This window comes from Scyliorhinus torazame, chromosome 30 (genome assembly GCF_047496885.1).
Source record: "Scyliorhinus torazame isolate Kashiwa2021f chromosome 30, sScyTor2.1, whole genome shotgun sequence".
Taxonomy (NCBI): Eukaryota; Metazoa; Chordata; class Chondrichthyes; order Carcharhiniformes; family Scyliorhinidae; genus Scyliorhinus; species Scyliorhinus torazame.
The window spans coordinates 5,869,246-5,883,316 of NC_092736.1; the positions used below are offsets into that span (position 1 = coordinate 5,869,246).

General features: G+C 52.2%; 1 protein-coding gene across 1 annotated transcript in view; it reads left to right on the plus strand.

Annotated features, from left to right (window-relative positions):
• The window catches only part of fes (FES proto-oncogene, tyrosine kinase), a 146,935-nt gene that overhangs the window by 128,787 nt on the left and 4,077 nt on the right, over positions 1-14,071 (plus strand). The gene's annotated exons all lie outside the window — the stretch shown is intronic.

Here is a 14,071-nt window from a genome sequence, read left to right on the forward strand (position 1 = left end):
CTAGCGCAGTCCTGCGGTTACGGCACCACCACAGAGTCCATGATCAGGGACCAGATTGTTTTTGGCGTTGCCTCTAGTGGCCTACGCCAGCAGCTTCTTAAAATAAAGAGCCTCACCTTGGCGTCTGCTGTGGAAGCCTGTGTCCTCCATGAAAATGCTGCCTGCCGTTTTGCCCGATTTCAGGCGTCCGAGTTGGCACGGAGGGGGTCCCCAGCCGTCGAGTCGGCAAGCCAGGCCGCCCACGACGTTGAATGCATCCAGGCCGTCGATTTCTTCCCGCCCCACGGCCCGGACGACAGCGGCCGCTTCCCGCGCTTTTCGCGGTCTCCCGCGCAGGTGCGCGCCAAGAATAACGGCCACAACGAGGGACGCACTGCGCAGGCGCGCCCACCGCAAGATCGCACTGCGCATGCGCAGTGGCGCAACGAACGTCGTGACGTCATGACGTGCAGCAAGTGTGGAGGTCTACACTTAAAAGGGCAATGTCCTGCAAAATACCGACAGTGCAACAGATGTGCCATGATAGGCCACTACGCAGCCCGCTGTCGTGCGGCTCAACCCATGGATCCGGCGCATCCTCGACAACCTCGCACACGAGTCAGGACCGTCCAGCCCACGCATCACGACTTCCAGTTAAGTGATGCAGATGACCAGGATGACTTCCGAGTTGCCGTCATTGATGTCAACAAGGTCAATGCCATCAATCCAGACGATGAGTGGTGTGCCACCCTGACGGTCAACCGATCGCGCGTCGCCTTCCGTCTGGACACCGGCGCATCCGCCAACCTGATTGCTTACTCTGCAGTCCAGGCCATGAAGGTCAAACCACCCATCACACCATCCCGGCTTAAGATGGTTGACTATAACGGGAACGTTATCCCGTCCGTAGGATCTTGCCAGCTACAGGTGACTCACAAGAGGTACACGGCCACACTCCCCTTCGAAGTTGTGGGCTCATCAAAGGACTCGTTACTGGGCGCACAAGCGTGTAAGGTCCTTCACCTGGTACAGCGCATCATGTCTCTCTCTCCAGATGAGATATCCGACTTCCCGGATGCTGAGTTCCACGCGAATCTCCATTCCCTCCTCGCTCACAACCAGGAGGTTTTTGAAGGCATGGGGACATTGCCACACACGTACAAGATTCGACTCAGACCGGACGCCATCCCTGTCGTTCACGCACCTCGCAGGGTTCCTGCGCCTCTCAAAGACCGCCTCAAGGCACAACTGCAGATTCTTCAGGACCAAGGGGTCCTATCCAAGGTCACGGAGCCCACGCCATGGGTCAGCTCCATGGTCTGTGTAAAGAAGCCCTCTGGCGAGCTCCGTATATGTATAGATCCAAAAGATCTGAACAACAACATCATGCGGGAACACTATCCCATCCCGAAACGAGAAGACCTCACCAGCGAGATGGCGCGAGCCAACATATTCACTAAATTGGATGCGTCCAAAGGATTCTGGCAGATCAAACTGGACCCGGCCAGCCGAAGACTATGCACATTCAACACCCCTTTTGGCAGATTCTGCTACAACCGGATGCCATTCGGCATCATTTCGGCATCTGAAGTATTCCACCGCATTATGGAGCAGATGATGGAAGGCATCGAAGGGGTACGTGTATATGTGGACGATATCATCATTTGGTCCACCACTCCGCAGGAACACATGCATCGTCTTCGACGTGTCTTCACCCGCATACGGCAAAATGGCCTGCGTCTCAACCGTGCGAAGTGTGCTTTCGGCCAGACGGAGCTGAAATTCCTCGGGGACCACATCTCAAGGTCCGGGGTCCGTCCCGATGCAGACAAGGTTAGCGCCATCACAGCCATGCCACGACCGGCTGACAAGAAGGCTGTCTTAAGATTCCTGGGCATGGTCAACTTCCTTGGGAAGTTCATTCCCAACCTGGCTTCTCATACAACAAACATGCGCCATCTCGTAAAAAAATCGACGGAATTCAACTGGCACCAGTCGCATCAGCGGGAATGGGAGGAGCTCAAGCACAAACTGGTCACGGCACCAGTGCTGGCCTTCTTTGACACGACTCGCCCTACAAAGATCTCAACAGACGCCAGCCAATCTGGTATTGGAGCGGTACTCCTGCAAAAAGACAGCACGTCATCATGGGCCCCGGTTGCGTATGCCTCACGAGCCATGACCCCTACCGAACAGCGCTACGCGCAAATCGAAAAAGAATGCCTGGGCTTGTTAACTGGACTGGACAAGTTCCACGACTATGTGTATGGCCTGCCACGATTCACGGTCGAAACTGACCACCGCCCCCTGGTCAACATCATTAACAAAGACCTGAACGACATGACTCCTCGCCTCCAGCGCATCTTACTTAAACTCAGGAGGTACGATTTTGAACTGATCTACACTCCGGGGAAGGAACTCATAGTGGCGGACACTCTTTCCCGAGCAGTGAGCACACCACCAGATGCGGAGGGGTTCGTGCGTCAAATTGAGGCACACGTGACTCTGACAGCAGCAAATATGCCACCTGATGATCCTTGTCTGGCCCACATACGCGCAGAGACGGCGACTGACCCTCTGCTGCAGCGAGTGATGCGCCACATGACGGAAGGGTGGCTAAAAGGGCAGTGCCCCCAGTTTTATAATGTGCGAGATGATCTCACCAATATAGACGGGGTCCTTATGAAATCGCATAGGATCGTCATTCCACACAGTGTGCGCCAGATGATTCTTCGTCAACTACACGAAGGCCACTTGGGCGTCGAAAAATGCAGACGAAGGGCCCGGGAGGCGGTATATTGGCCGGGTATTAATGAAGACATAGCCAACATGGTGCTCAACTGCACAACCTGTCAGAGGTTTCAGCCAGCGCAACCTCCGGAAACACTTCTACCACACGAGATGGTGACGTCCCCCTGGGCGAAGGTGGGTGTTGACCTATTTCACGCGCTCGGCAGAGATTACATTGTTATTATAGACTACTTCTCAAACTACCCGGAAGTCATGCCTCTCCATGATCTGACGTCGTCCGCAGTCATTGGGGCCTGCAAGGAAACGTTTGCTCGCCACGGCTTTCCAAGGACTGTCATGTCAGACAATGGACCTTGTTTTGCCAGCCGTGAATGGTCGTCCTTTGCCGCAGCATATGGTTTCACTCATGTGACATCCAGCCCTCTGCATCCACAATCGAACGGGAAGGCTGAAAAGGGTGTCCACATCGCAAAGCGGCTCCTGTGCAAGGCGGCTGATGACGGATCGGACTTTAACCTTGCCTTGCTGGCCTATCGATCGGCCCCGTTATCCACGGGCCTCTCGCCAGCGCAGCTACTAATGGGTCGCTCCCTCAGGACGACGGTACCTTCCGTCCTGGCACCGACAACAGACCATGAGGCGGTTCTTCGGAACATGCAACTGCAGCGTGATCGCCAGAAAGGTCGGTACGACACACGAGCGACGGACCTGCCCCCCCTGTCCTCCGGAGACAAAGTACGCGTCCATCAACCGTATGGTGGCTGGTCAGCACCGGCCGAAGTCCTCCGACAAGTGGCTCCCCGCTCGTTCCTGGTTCGCATGCCGGATGGTTCCGTGCGTCGCCGCAATCGGCGCGCCCTTCGCCGACTTCCACGCTCACAGCCACACAACACGCCAGATCCTCAACAGGCTTCCGAGGATGACTTTGTGGAGCTGCCGCACATCACGCCCTTTCCATCGCCACCCATGGCCATGCCTGCACAGCAGCCGGTGGTTCTTGATCCACCCTTAAGGCGGTCAACCCGAATTCGTCGCAAACCCATTAGAATGGACTTATAATACAGTTCATATGTTTAATAAGTTGGACAATTTTACATGATAACCTGTTGTTGTTTATCGTTCCAGATGTCGTCTGACTGGACAACTGTTCAAATTTTTTTTCTTCTTCTCTCGTTCGCATTTCTGTTATGTTATGGTACAACTGGATTCATGTGACGCACTCGACATCGCCCCATGTACATAGTTCCGTCATAGACACATGCTGCACACGACACACACACACTCTTAGATGCACTCACGTCACGATCATATTTATTACCACGTAGGCACATATCTTTGTAAAAAGGGGGGATGTCATGATATTCAAACACACACATCATGATGGACACACTAACAGGCAAATCAGAGCACACAACACCACAACCAATCACAGACAAGAACACCAACCACATAAAAAGCACGAGCACGACACCTGGAGGTCAGTAGGTCTGGGGAGAAGGAAACAAGAAAGAGCTGTTGAAACACCACAAGCAGGGAGCCCCCCACGTGCAGAGTGCAAAGACCAAGTTGTAAATAGTGAGTTTAAATAAAGAAGCGTTGTACCATATGCAACTGTGTTGGCTCTTCTGTGTGTCAGAACACCCAACACCACAATGGGGACAGTGTAGAGGGAGCTTTACTCTGTATCTAACCCTGTGCTGTACCTGTCCTGGGAATGTTTGATGGGGGCAGTGTAGAGGGTGCTTTACTCTGTATCTAACCCCGTGCTGAACCTGTCCTGGGAGGATTTGATGGGGACAGTGCAGAGGGAGCTTTACTCTGTATCTAATCCCGTGCTGTACCTGTCCTGGGAGTGTTTGATGGAGACAGTGTAGAGGGAGCTTTACTCTGTATCTACCCCGATGCTGTACCTGTCCTGGGAGTGTTTGATGGAGACAGTGTAGAGGGAGCTTTACTCTGTATCTAACCCCGTGCTGTACCTGTCCTGGGAGTGTTTGATGGGGACAGTGTAGAGGGAGCTTTACTCTGTATCTAACCCCATGTTGTACCTGTCCTGGGAGAGTTTGATGGGGACAGTGTAGAGGGAGCTTTACTCTGTATCTAACCCCATGCTGTACCTGTCCTGGGAGTGTTTGATGGGGACAGTGAAGAGGGAGCTTTACTCTGTATCTAACCCCGTGCTGTACCTGTCCTGGGAGAGTTTGATGGCGACAGTGTAAAGGGAGCTTTACTCTGTATCTAACCCCGTGCTGTACCTGTCCTGGGAGTGTTTGATGGGGACAGTGTACAGGGAGCTTTACTCTGTATCTAACCCCGTGCTGTACCTGTCCTTGGAGTGTTTGATGGTGACAGTGTAGAGTGAGGTTGACTCTGTATCTTACCCCAGGCAGTACCTGTCCTGGGAGTGTTTGATGGGGACAGTGTAGAGGGAGCTTTACTCTGTATCTAACCCCGTGCAGTACCTGTCCTGGGAGTGTTTGATGGGGACAGTGTAGAGGGAGCTTTACTCTGTATCTAACCCCGTGCTGTACCTGTCCTGGGAGTGTTTGATGGAGACAGTGCAGAGGGAGCTTTACTCTGTATCTAACCCCGTGCTGTTCCTGTCCTGGGAGTGTTTGATGGGGACAGTATAGAGGGAGTTTTACTCTGTACCTAACCCCGTGCTGTACCTGTCCCGGGAGTGTTTGATGGGGACAGTGTAGAGGGAGCTTTACTCTGTATCTAACCCGATGCTGTACCTGTCCTGGGAGTGTTTGATGGGAAGAGTGTAGAGGGAGATTTACTCTGTATCTAATCCCGTGCTGTACCTGTCCTGGGAGTGTTTGATGGGGACAGTGTAGAGGGAGCTTTACTCTGTATCTAACCCCATGTTGTACCTGTCCTGGGAGAGTTTGATGGGGACAGTGTAGAGGGAGCTTTACTCTGTATCTAACCCCATGCTGTACCTGTCCTGGGAGTGTTTGATGGGGACAGTGTAGAGGGAGCTTTACTCTGTATCTAACCCCGTGCTGTACCTCTCCTGGGAGTGTTTGATGGTGACAGTGTAGAGGGAGGTTTACTCTGTATCTAACCCCGGGCAGTACCTGTCCCGGGAGTGTTTGATGGGGACAGTGTAGAGGGAGCTTTACTCTGTATCTAACCCCGTGCTGTACCTGTCCTGGGAGGATTTGATGGGGACAGTGTAGAGGGAGCTTTACTCTGTATCTAATCCTGTGCTGTACCTGTCCTGGGAGTGTTTGATGGGGACAGTGTAGAGGGAGCTTTACTCTGTATCTACCCCCATGCTGTACCTGTCATGGGAGTGTTTGATGGGGACAGTGTAGAGGAAGCTTTACTCTGTATCTAACCCTGTGCTGTACCTGTCCTGGGAGTGTTTGATGGGGACAGTGTAGAGGGAGCTTTACCCTGTATCTAACCCCGTGCTGCACCTGTCCTGGGAGTGTTTTGATGGGGACAGTGTAGAGGGAGCTTTACTCTGTATCTAACCCCGTGCTGTACCTGTCCTGGGAGTGTTTGATGGGGACAGTGTAGAGGGAGCTTTACTCTGTATCTAACCCCGTGCTGTACCTGTACTGGGAGTGTTTGATGGGGACAGTGTAGAGGGTGCTTGACTCTGTATCTAACCCCGTGCTGTACCTGTCCTGGGAGTGTTTGATGGGGACAGTGTAGAGGGAGCTTTACTCTGTATCTAACCCCGTGCTGTACCTGTCCTGGGAGTGTTTGATGGGGAGAGTGTAGAGGGAGCTTTACTCTGTATCTAACCCCGTGCTGCACCTGTCCTGGGAGTGCTTGATGGGGACTGTGTAGAGGGAGCTTTACTCTGTATCTAACCCCATGTTGTACCTGTCCTGGGAGAGTTTGATGGGGACAGTGTAGAGGGAACTTTACTCTGTATCTAACCCCATGCTGTACCTGTCCTGGGAGTGTTTGATGGGGAGAGTGTAGAGGGAGCTTTACTCTGTATCTAACCCCGTGCTGTACCTGTCCTGGGAGGATTTGATGGGGACAGTGTAGAGGGAGCTTTACTCTGTATCTAACCCCGTGCTGAACCTGTCCCGGGAGGATTTGATGGGGACAGTGTAGAGGGAGCTTTACTCTGTATCTAATCCTGTGCTGTACCTGTCCTGGGAGTGTTTGATGGGGACAGTGTACAGGGAGCTTTACTCTGTATCTAACCCCGTGCTGTACCTGTCCTGGGAGTGTTTGATGGAGACAGTGTAGAGGGAGCTTTACTCTGTATCTAACCCCGTGCTGTTCCTGTCCTGGGAGTGTTTGATGGGGACAGTATAGAGGGAGTTTTACTCTGTATCTAACCCCGTGCTGTACCTGTCCCGGGAGTGTTTGATGGGGACAGTGTAGAGGGAGCTTTACTCTGTATCTAACCCCGTGCTGTACCTGTCCTGGGAGTGTTTGATTGGGACAGTGCAGAGGGAACTTTACTCTGTATCTAACCCCATGCTGCACCTGTCCTGGGAGTGTTTGATGGGGACAGTGTAGAGGGAGCTTTACTCTGTATCGAACCCTGTGCTTTACCTGTCCTGGGAGTGTTTGATGGGAAGAGTGTAGAGGGAGATTTACTCTGTATCTACCCCCATGCTGTACCTGTCATGGGAGTGTTTGATGGGGACAGTGTAGAGGAAGCTTTACTCTGTATCTAACCCTGTGCTGTACCTGTCCTGGGAGTGTTTGATGGGGACAGTGTAGAGGGAGCTTTACCCTGTATCTAACCCCGTGCTGCACCTGTCCTGGGAGTGTTTGATGGGGACAGTGTAGAGGGAGCTTTACTCTGTATCTAACCCCGTGCTGTACCTGTCCTGGGAGTGTTTGATGGGGACAGCGTAGAGGGAGCTTTACTCTGTATCTAACCCCGTGCTGTACCTGTCCTGGAAGTGTTTGATGGAGACAGTGTCGAGGGAGCTTTACTCTGTATCTAACCCCGATGCTGTCCCTGTCCTGGAAGTGTTTGATGGAGACAGTGTAGAGGGAGCTTTACTCTGTATCTAACCCCGTGCTGTACCTGTCCTGGGAGTTTGATGGGGACAGTGTAGAGGGAGCTTTACTCTGTATCTAACCCCGTGCTGCACCTGTCCTGGGAGTGCTTGATGGGGACTGTGTCGAGGGACCTTTACTCTGTATCTAACCCCGTGCTGTACCTGTCCTGGGAGTGTTTGATGGGGACAGTGTAGAGGGAGCTTTACTCTGTATCTAACCCCATGCTGTACCTGTCCTGGAAGTGTTTGATTGGGACAGTGCAGAGGGAGCTTTACTCTGTATCTAACCCCGTGCTGTACCTGTCCTGGGAGTGTTTGATGGGGACAGTGTAGAGGGAGCTTTACTCTGTATCTAACCCTGTGCTGTACCTGTCCTGGGAGTGTTTGATGGGGACAGTGTAGAGGGAGCTTTGCTCTGTATCTAACCCGATGCTGTACCTGTCCTGGGAGTGTTTGATGGGGACAGTGTAGAGGGAGCTTTACTCTGTATCTAACCCTGTGCTGTACCTGTCCTGGGAGTGTTTGATGGGGACAGTGTCGAGGGAGCTTTACTCTGTATCTAACCCCGTGCTGTACCTGTCCTGGGAGTGTTAGATGGGGACAGTGTAGAGGGAGCTTTACTCTGTATCTAACCCGATGCTGTACCTGTCCTGGGAGTGTTTGATGGGGACAGTGTAGAGGGAGCTTTACTCTGTATCTAACCCCATGCTGTACCTGTCCTGAGAGTATTTGATGGGGACAGTGTAGAGGGAGCTTTCCTCTGTATCTAACCCCGTGCTGTACCTGTCCTGGGAGTGTTTGATGGGGACAGTGTAGAGGGAGCTTCCTCTGTATCTAACCCCATGTTGTACCTGTCCTGGGAGAGATTGATGTGGACAGTGTAGAGGGAGCTTTACTCTGTATCTAACCCCGTGCTCTGGGAGTGTTTGATGGGGACAGTATAAAGGGAGTTTTACTCTGTATCTAACCCCGTGCTGTACCTGTCCCGGGAGTGTTTGATGGGGACAGTGTAGAGGGAGCTTTACTCTGTATCTAACCCTGTGCTGTACCTGTCCTGGGAGTGTTTGATTGGGACAGTGCAGAGGGAACTTTACTCTGTATCTAACCCCATGCTGCACCTGTCCTGGGAGTGTTTGATGGGGACAGTGTAGAGGGAGCTTTACTCTGTATCGAACCCTGTGCTTTACCTGTCCTGGGAGTGTTTGATGGGAAGAGTGTAGAGGGAGATTTACTCTGTATCTACCCCCATGCTGTACCTGTCATGGGAGTGTTTGATGGGGACAGTGTAGAGGAAGCTTTACTCTGTATCTAACCCTGTGCTGTACCTGTCCTGGGAGTGTTTGATGGGGACAGTGTAGAGGGAGCTTTACCCTGTATCTAACCCCGTGCTGCACCTGTCCTGGGAGTGTTTGATGGGGACAGTGTAGAGGGAGCTTTACTCTGTATCCATCCCCGTGCTGTACCTGTCCTGGGAGTGTTTGATGGGGACAGCGTAGAGGGAGCTTTACTCTGTATCTAACCCCGTGCTGTACCTGTCCTGGGAGTGTTTGATGGAGACAGTGTCGAGGGAGCTTTACTCTGTATCTAACCCCGATGCTGTCCCTGTCCTGGAAGTGTTTGATGGAGACAGTGTAGAGGGAGCTTTACTCTGTATCTAACCCCGTGCTGTACCTGTCCTGGGAGTTTGATGGGGACAGTGTAGAGGGAGCTTTACTCTGTATCTAACCCCATGCTGCACCTGTCCTGGGAGTGCTTGATGGGGACTGTGTCGAGGGACCTTTACTCTGTATCTAACCCCGTGCTGTACCTGTCCTGGGAGTGTTTGATGGGGACAGTGTAGAGGGAGCTTTACTCTGTATCTAACCCCATGCTGTACCTGTCCTGGAAGTGTTTGATTGGGACAGTGCAGAGGGAGCTTTACTCTGTATCTAACCCCGTGCTGTACCTGTCCTGGGAGTGTTTGATGGGGACAGTGTAGAGGGAGCTTTACTCTGTATCTAACCCTGTGCTGTACCTGTCCTGGGAGTGTTTGATGGGGACAGTGTAGAGGGAGCTTTACTCTGTATCTAACCCGATGCTGTACCTGTCCTGGGAGTGTTTGATGGGGACAGTGTAGAGGGAGCTTTACTCTGTATCTAACCCTGTGCTGTACCTGTCCTGGGAGTGTTTGATGGGGACAGTGTCGAGGGAGCTTTACTCTGTATCTAACCCCGTGCTGTACCTGTCCTGGGAGTGTTAGATGGGGACAGTGTAGAGGGAGCTTTACTCTGTATCTAACCCGATGCTGTACCTGTCCTGGGAGTGTTTGATGGGGACAGTGTAGAGGGAGCTTTACTCTGTATCTAACCCCGTGCTGTACCTGTCCTGGGTGTGTTTGATGGGGATAGTGTAGAGGGAGCTTTACTCTGTATCTAACCCCATGCTGTACCTGTCCTGAGAGTATTTGATGGGGACAGTGTAGAGGGAGCTTTCCTCTGTATCTAACCCTGTGCTGTACCTGTCCTGGGAGTGTTTGATGGGGACAGTGTAGAGGGAGCTTCCTCTGTATCTAACCCCATGTTGTACCTGTCCTGGGAGAGATTGATGTGGACAGTGTAGAGGGAGCTTTACTCTGTATCTAACCCCGTGCAGTACCTGTCCTGGGAGTGTTTGATGGGGACAGTGTAGAGGGAGCTTTACTCTGTATCTAACCCCGTGCTGTACCTGTCCTGGGAGTGTTTGATGGAGACAGTGTAGAGGGAGCTTTACTCTGTATCTAACCACGTGCTGTTCCTGTCCTGGGAGTGTTTAATGGGGACAGTATAGAGGGAGTTTTACTCTGTATCTAACCCCGTGCTGTACCTGTCCCGGGAGTGTTTGATGGGGACAGTGTCGAGGGTGCTTTACTCTGTATCTAACCCCGTGCTGAACCTGTCGTGGGAGTGTTTGATGGGGACAGTGCAGAGGGAGCTTTACTCTGTATCTAATCCCGTGCTGTACCTGTCCTAGGAATGTTTGATGGGGGCAGTGTAGAGGGAGCTTTACTCTGTATCTCACCCCGTGCTGACCCTGTCCTGCGAGGATTTGATGGGGACAGTGCAGAGGGAGCTTTACTCTGTATCTAACCCTGTGCTGTACCTGTCCTAGGAATGTTTGATGGGGGCAGTGTAGAGGGAGCTTTACTCTGTATCTAACCCCGTGCTGACCCTGTCCTGCGAGGATTTGATGGGGACAGTGCAGAGGGAGCTTTACTCTGTATCTAATCCCGTGCTGTACCTGTCCTGGGATTGTTTGATGGAGACAGTGTAGAGGGAGCTTTACTCTGTATCTACCCCGATGCTGTACCTGTCCTGGAAGTGTTTGATGGATACAGTGTAGAGGGAGCTTTACTCTGTATCTAACCCCGTGCTGTACCTGTCCTGGGATTGTTTGATGGGGACAGTGTAGAGGGAGCTTTACTCTGTATCTAACCCCGTGCTGCACCTGTCCTGGGAGTGCTTGATGGGGACTGTGTAGAGGGAACTTTACTCTGTATCTAACCCCATGCTGTACCTGTCCTGGAAGTGCTTGATTGGGACAGTGCAGAGGGAGCTTTACTCTGTACCTAACCCCGTGCTGTACCTGTCCTGGGAGTGTTTGATGGGGACAGTGTAGAGGGAGCTTTACTCTGTATCTAACCCCGTGCTGTACCTGTCCTGGGAGTGTTTGATGGGGACAGTGTAGAGGGAGCTTTACTCTGTATCTAACCCCGTGCTGTACCTGTCCTGGGAGTGTTTGATGGTGACAGTGTAGAGGGAGGTTTACTCTGTATCTAACCCCGGGCAGTACCTGTCCCGGGAGTGTTTGATGGGGACAGTGTAGAGGGAGCTTTACTCTGTATCTAACCCCGTGCTGTACCTGTCCTGGGAGGATTTGATGGGGACAGTGTAGAGGGAGCTTTACTCTGTATCTAATCCTGTGCTGTACCTGTCCTGGGAGTGTTTGATGGGGACAGTGTAGAGGGAGCTTTACTCTGTATCTACCCCCATGCTGTACCTGTCATGGGAGTGTTTGATGGGGACAGTGTAGAGGAAGCTTTACTCTGTATCTAACCCTGTGCTGTACCTGTCCTGGGAGTGTTTGATGGGGACAGTGTAGAGGGAGCTTTACCCTGTATCTAACCCCGTGCTGCACCTGTCCTGAGAGTGTTTTGATGGGGACAGTGTAGAGGGAGCTTTACTCTGTATCTAACCCCGTGCTGTACCTGTCCTGGGAGTGTTTGATGGGGACAGTGTAGAGGGAGCTTTACTCTGTATCTAACCCCGTGCTGTACCTGTACTGGGAGTGTTTGATGGGGACAGTGTAGAGGGTGCTTGACTCTGTATCTAACCCCGTGCTGTACCTGTCCTGGGAGTGTTTGATGGGGACAGTGTAGAGGGAGCTTTACTCTGTATCTAACCCCGTGCTGTACCTGTCCTGGGAGTGCTTGATGGGGACTGTGTAGAGGGAGCTTTACTCTGTATCTAACCCCATGTTGTACCTGTCCTGGGAGAGTTTGATGGGGACAGTGTAGAGGGAACTTTACTCTGTATCTAACCCCATGCTGTACCTGTCCTGGGAGTGTTTGATGGGGACAGTGTAGAGGGAGCTTTACTCTGTATCTAACCCCGTGCTGTACCTGTCCTGGGAGGATTTGATGGGGACAGTGTAGAGGGAGCTTTACTCTGTATCTAACCCCGTGCTGAACCTGTCCCGGGAGGATTTGATGGGGACAGTGTAGAGGGAGCTTTACTCTGTATCTAATCCTGTGCTGTACCTGTCCTGGGAGTGTTTGATGGGGACAGTGTAGAGGGAGCTTTACTCTGTATCTACCCCCATGCTGTACCTGTCCTGGGAGTGTTTGATGGGGACAGTGCAGAGGGAGATTTACTCTGTATCTAACCCTGTGCTGTACCTGTCCTGGGAGTGTTTGATGGGGACAGTGTAGAGGGAGCTTTACTCTGTATCTAACCCCGTGCTGTACCTGTCCTGGGAGTGTTTGATGGGGACAGTGTAGAGGGAACTTTACTCTGTATCTAACCCCATGCTGCACCTGTCCTGGGAGTGTTTGATGGGGCCAGTGTAGAGGGAGCTTTACTCTGTATCGAACCCTGTGCTTTACCTGTCCTGGGAGTGTTTGATGGGAAGAGTGTAGAGGGAGATTTACTCTGTATCTACCCCCATGCTGTACCTGTCATGGGAGTGTTTGATGGGGACAGTGTAGAGGAAGCTTTACTCTGTATCTAACCCTGTGCTGTACCTGTCCTGGGAGTGTTTGATGGGGACAGTGTAGAGGGAGCTTTACCTTGTATCTAACCCCGTGCTGCACCTGTCCTGGGAGTGTTTGATGGGGACAGTGTAGAGGGAGCTTTACTCTGTATCTAACCCCGTGCTGTACCTGTCCTGGGAGTGTTTGATGGGGACAGTGTAGAGGGAGCTTTACTCTGTATCTAACCCCGTGCTGTACCTGTCCTGGGAGTGTTTGATGGGGACAGTGTAGAGGGAGCTTTACCTTGTATCTAACCCCGTGCTGCACCTGTCCTGGGAGTGTTTGATGGGGACAGTGTAGAGGGAGCTTTACTCTGTATCTAACCCCGTGCTGTACCTGTCCTGGGAGTGTTTGATGGGGACAGTGTAGAGGGAGCTTTACTCTGTATCTAACCCCGTGCTGTACCTGTCCTGGGTGTGTTTGATTGGGATAGTGTAGAGGGAGCTTTACTCTGTATCTAACCCCATGATGTACCTGTCCTGAGAGTATTTCATGGGGACAGTGTAGAGGGAGCTTTACTCTGTATCGAACCCCATGTTGTACCTGTCCTGGGAGAGTTTGACGGGGACAGTGTAGAGGGAGCTTTACTCTGTATCTAACCCCGTGCTAAACCTGTCCTGGGAGGATTTGATGGGGACAGTGTAGAGGGAGCTTTACTCTGTATCTAACCCCGTGCTGTACCTGTCCTGGGAGTGTTTGATGGGGACAGTGTAGAGGGAGCTTTACTCTGTATCTAACCCCGTGCTGTAACTGTCCTGGGAGTGTTTGATGGGGACAGTGTAGAGGGAGCTTTACTCTGTATCTAACCCCGTGCTGTACCTGTCCTGGGAGTGTTTGATGGGGACAATGTAGAGGGAGCTTTACTCTGTATCTAACCCCAGGTTGTACCTGTCCTGGGAGAGTTTGATAGGAACAGTGTAGAGGGAGCTTTACTCTGTATCTAACCCCGTGCTGTACCTGTCCTGGGAGGATTTGATGGGGACAGTGTAGAGCGAGCTTTACTCTGTATCTAATCCTGTGCTGTACCTGTCCTGGGAGTGTTTGATGGGGACAGTGTAGAGGGTGCTTTGCTCTGTATCTAACC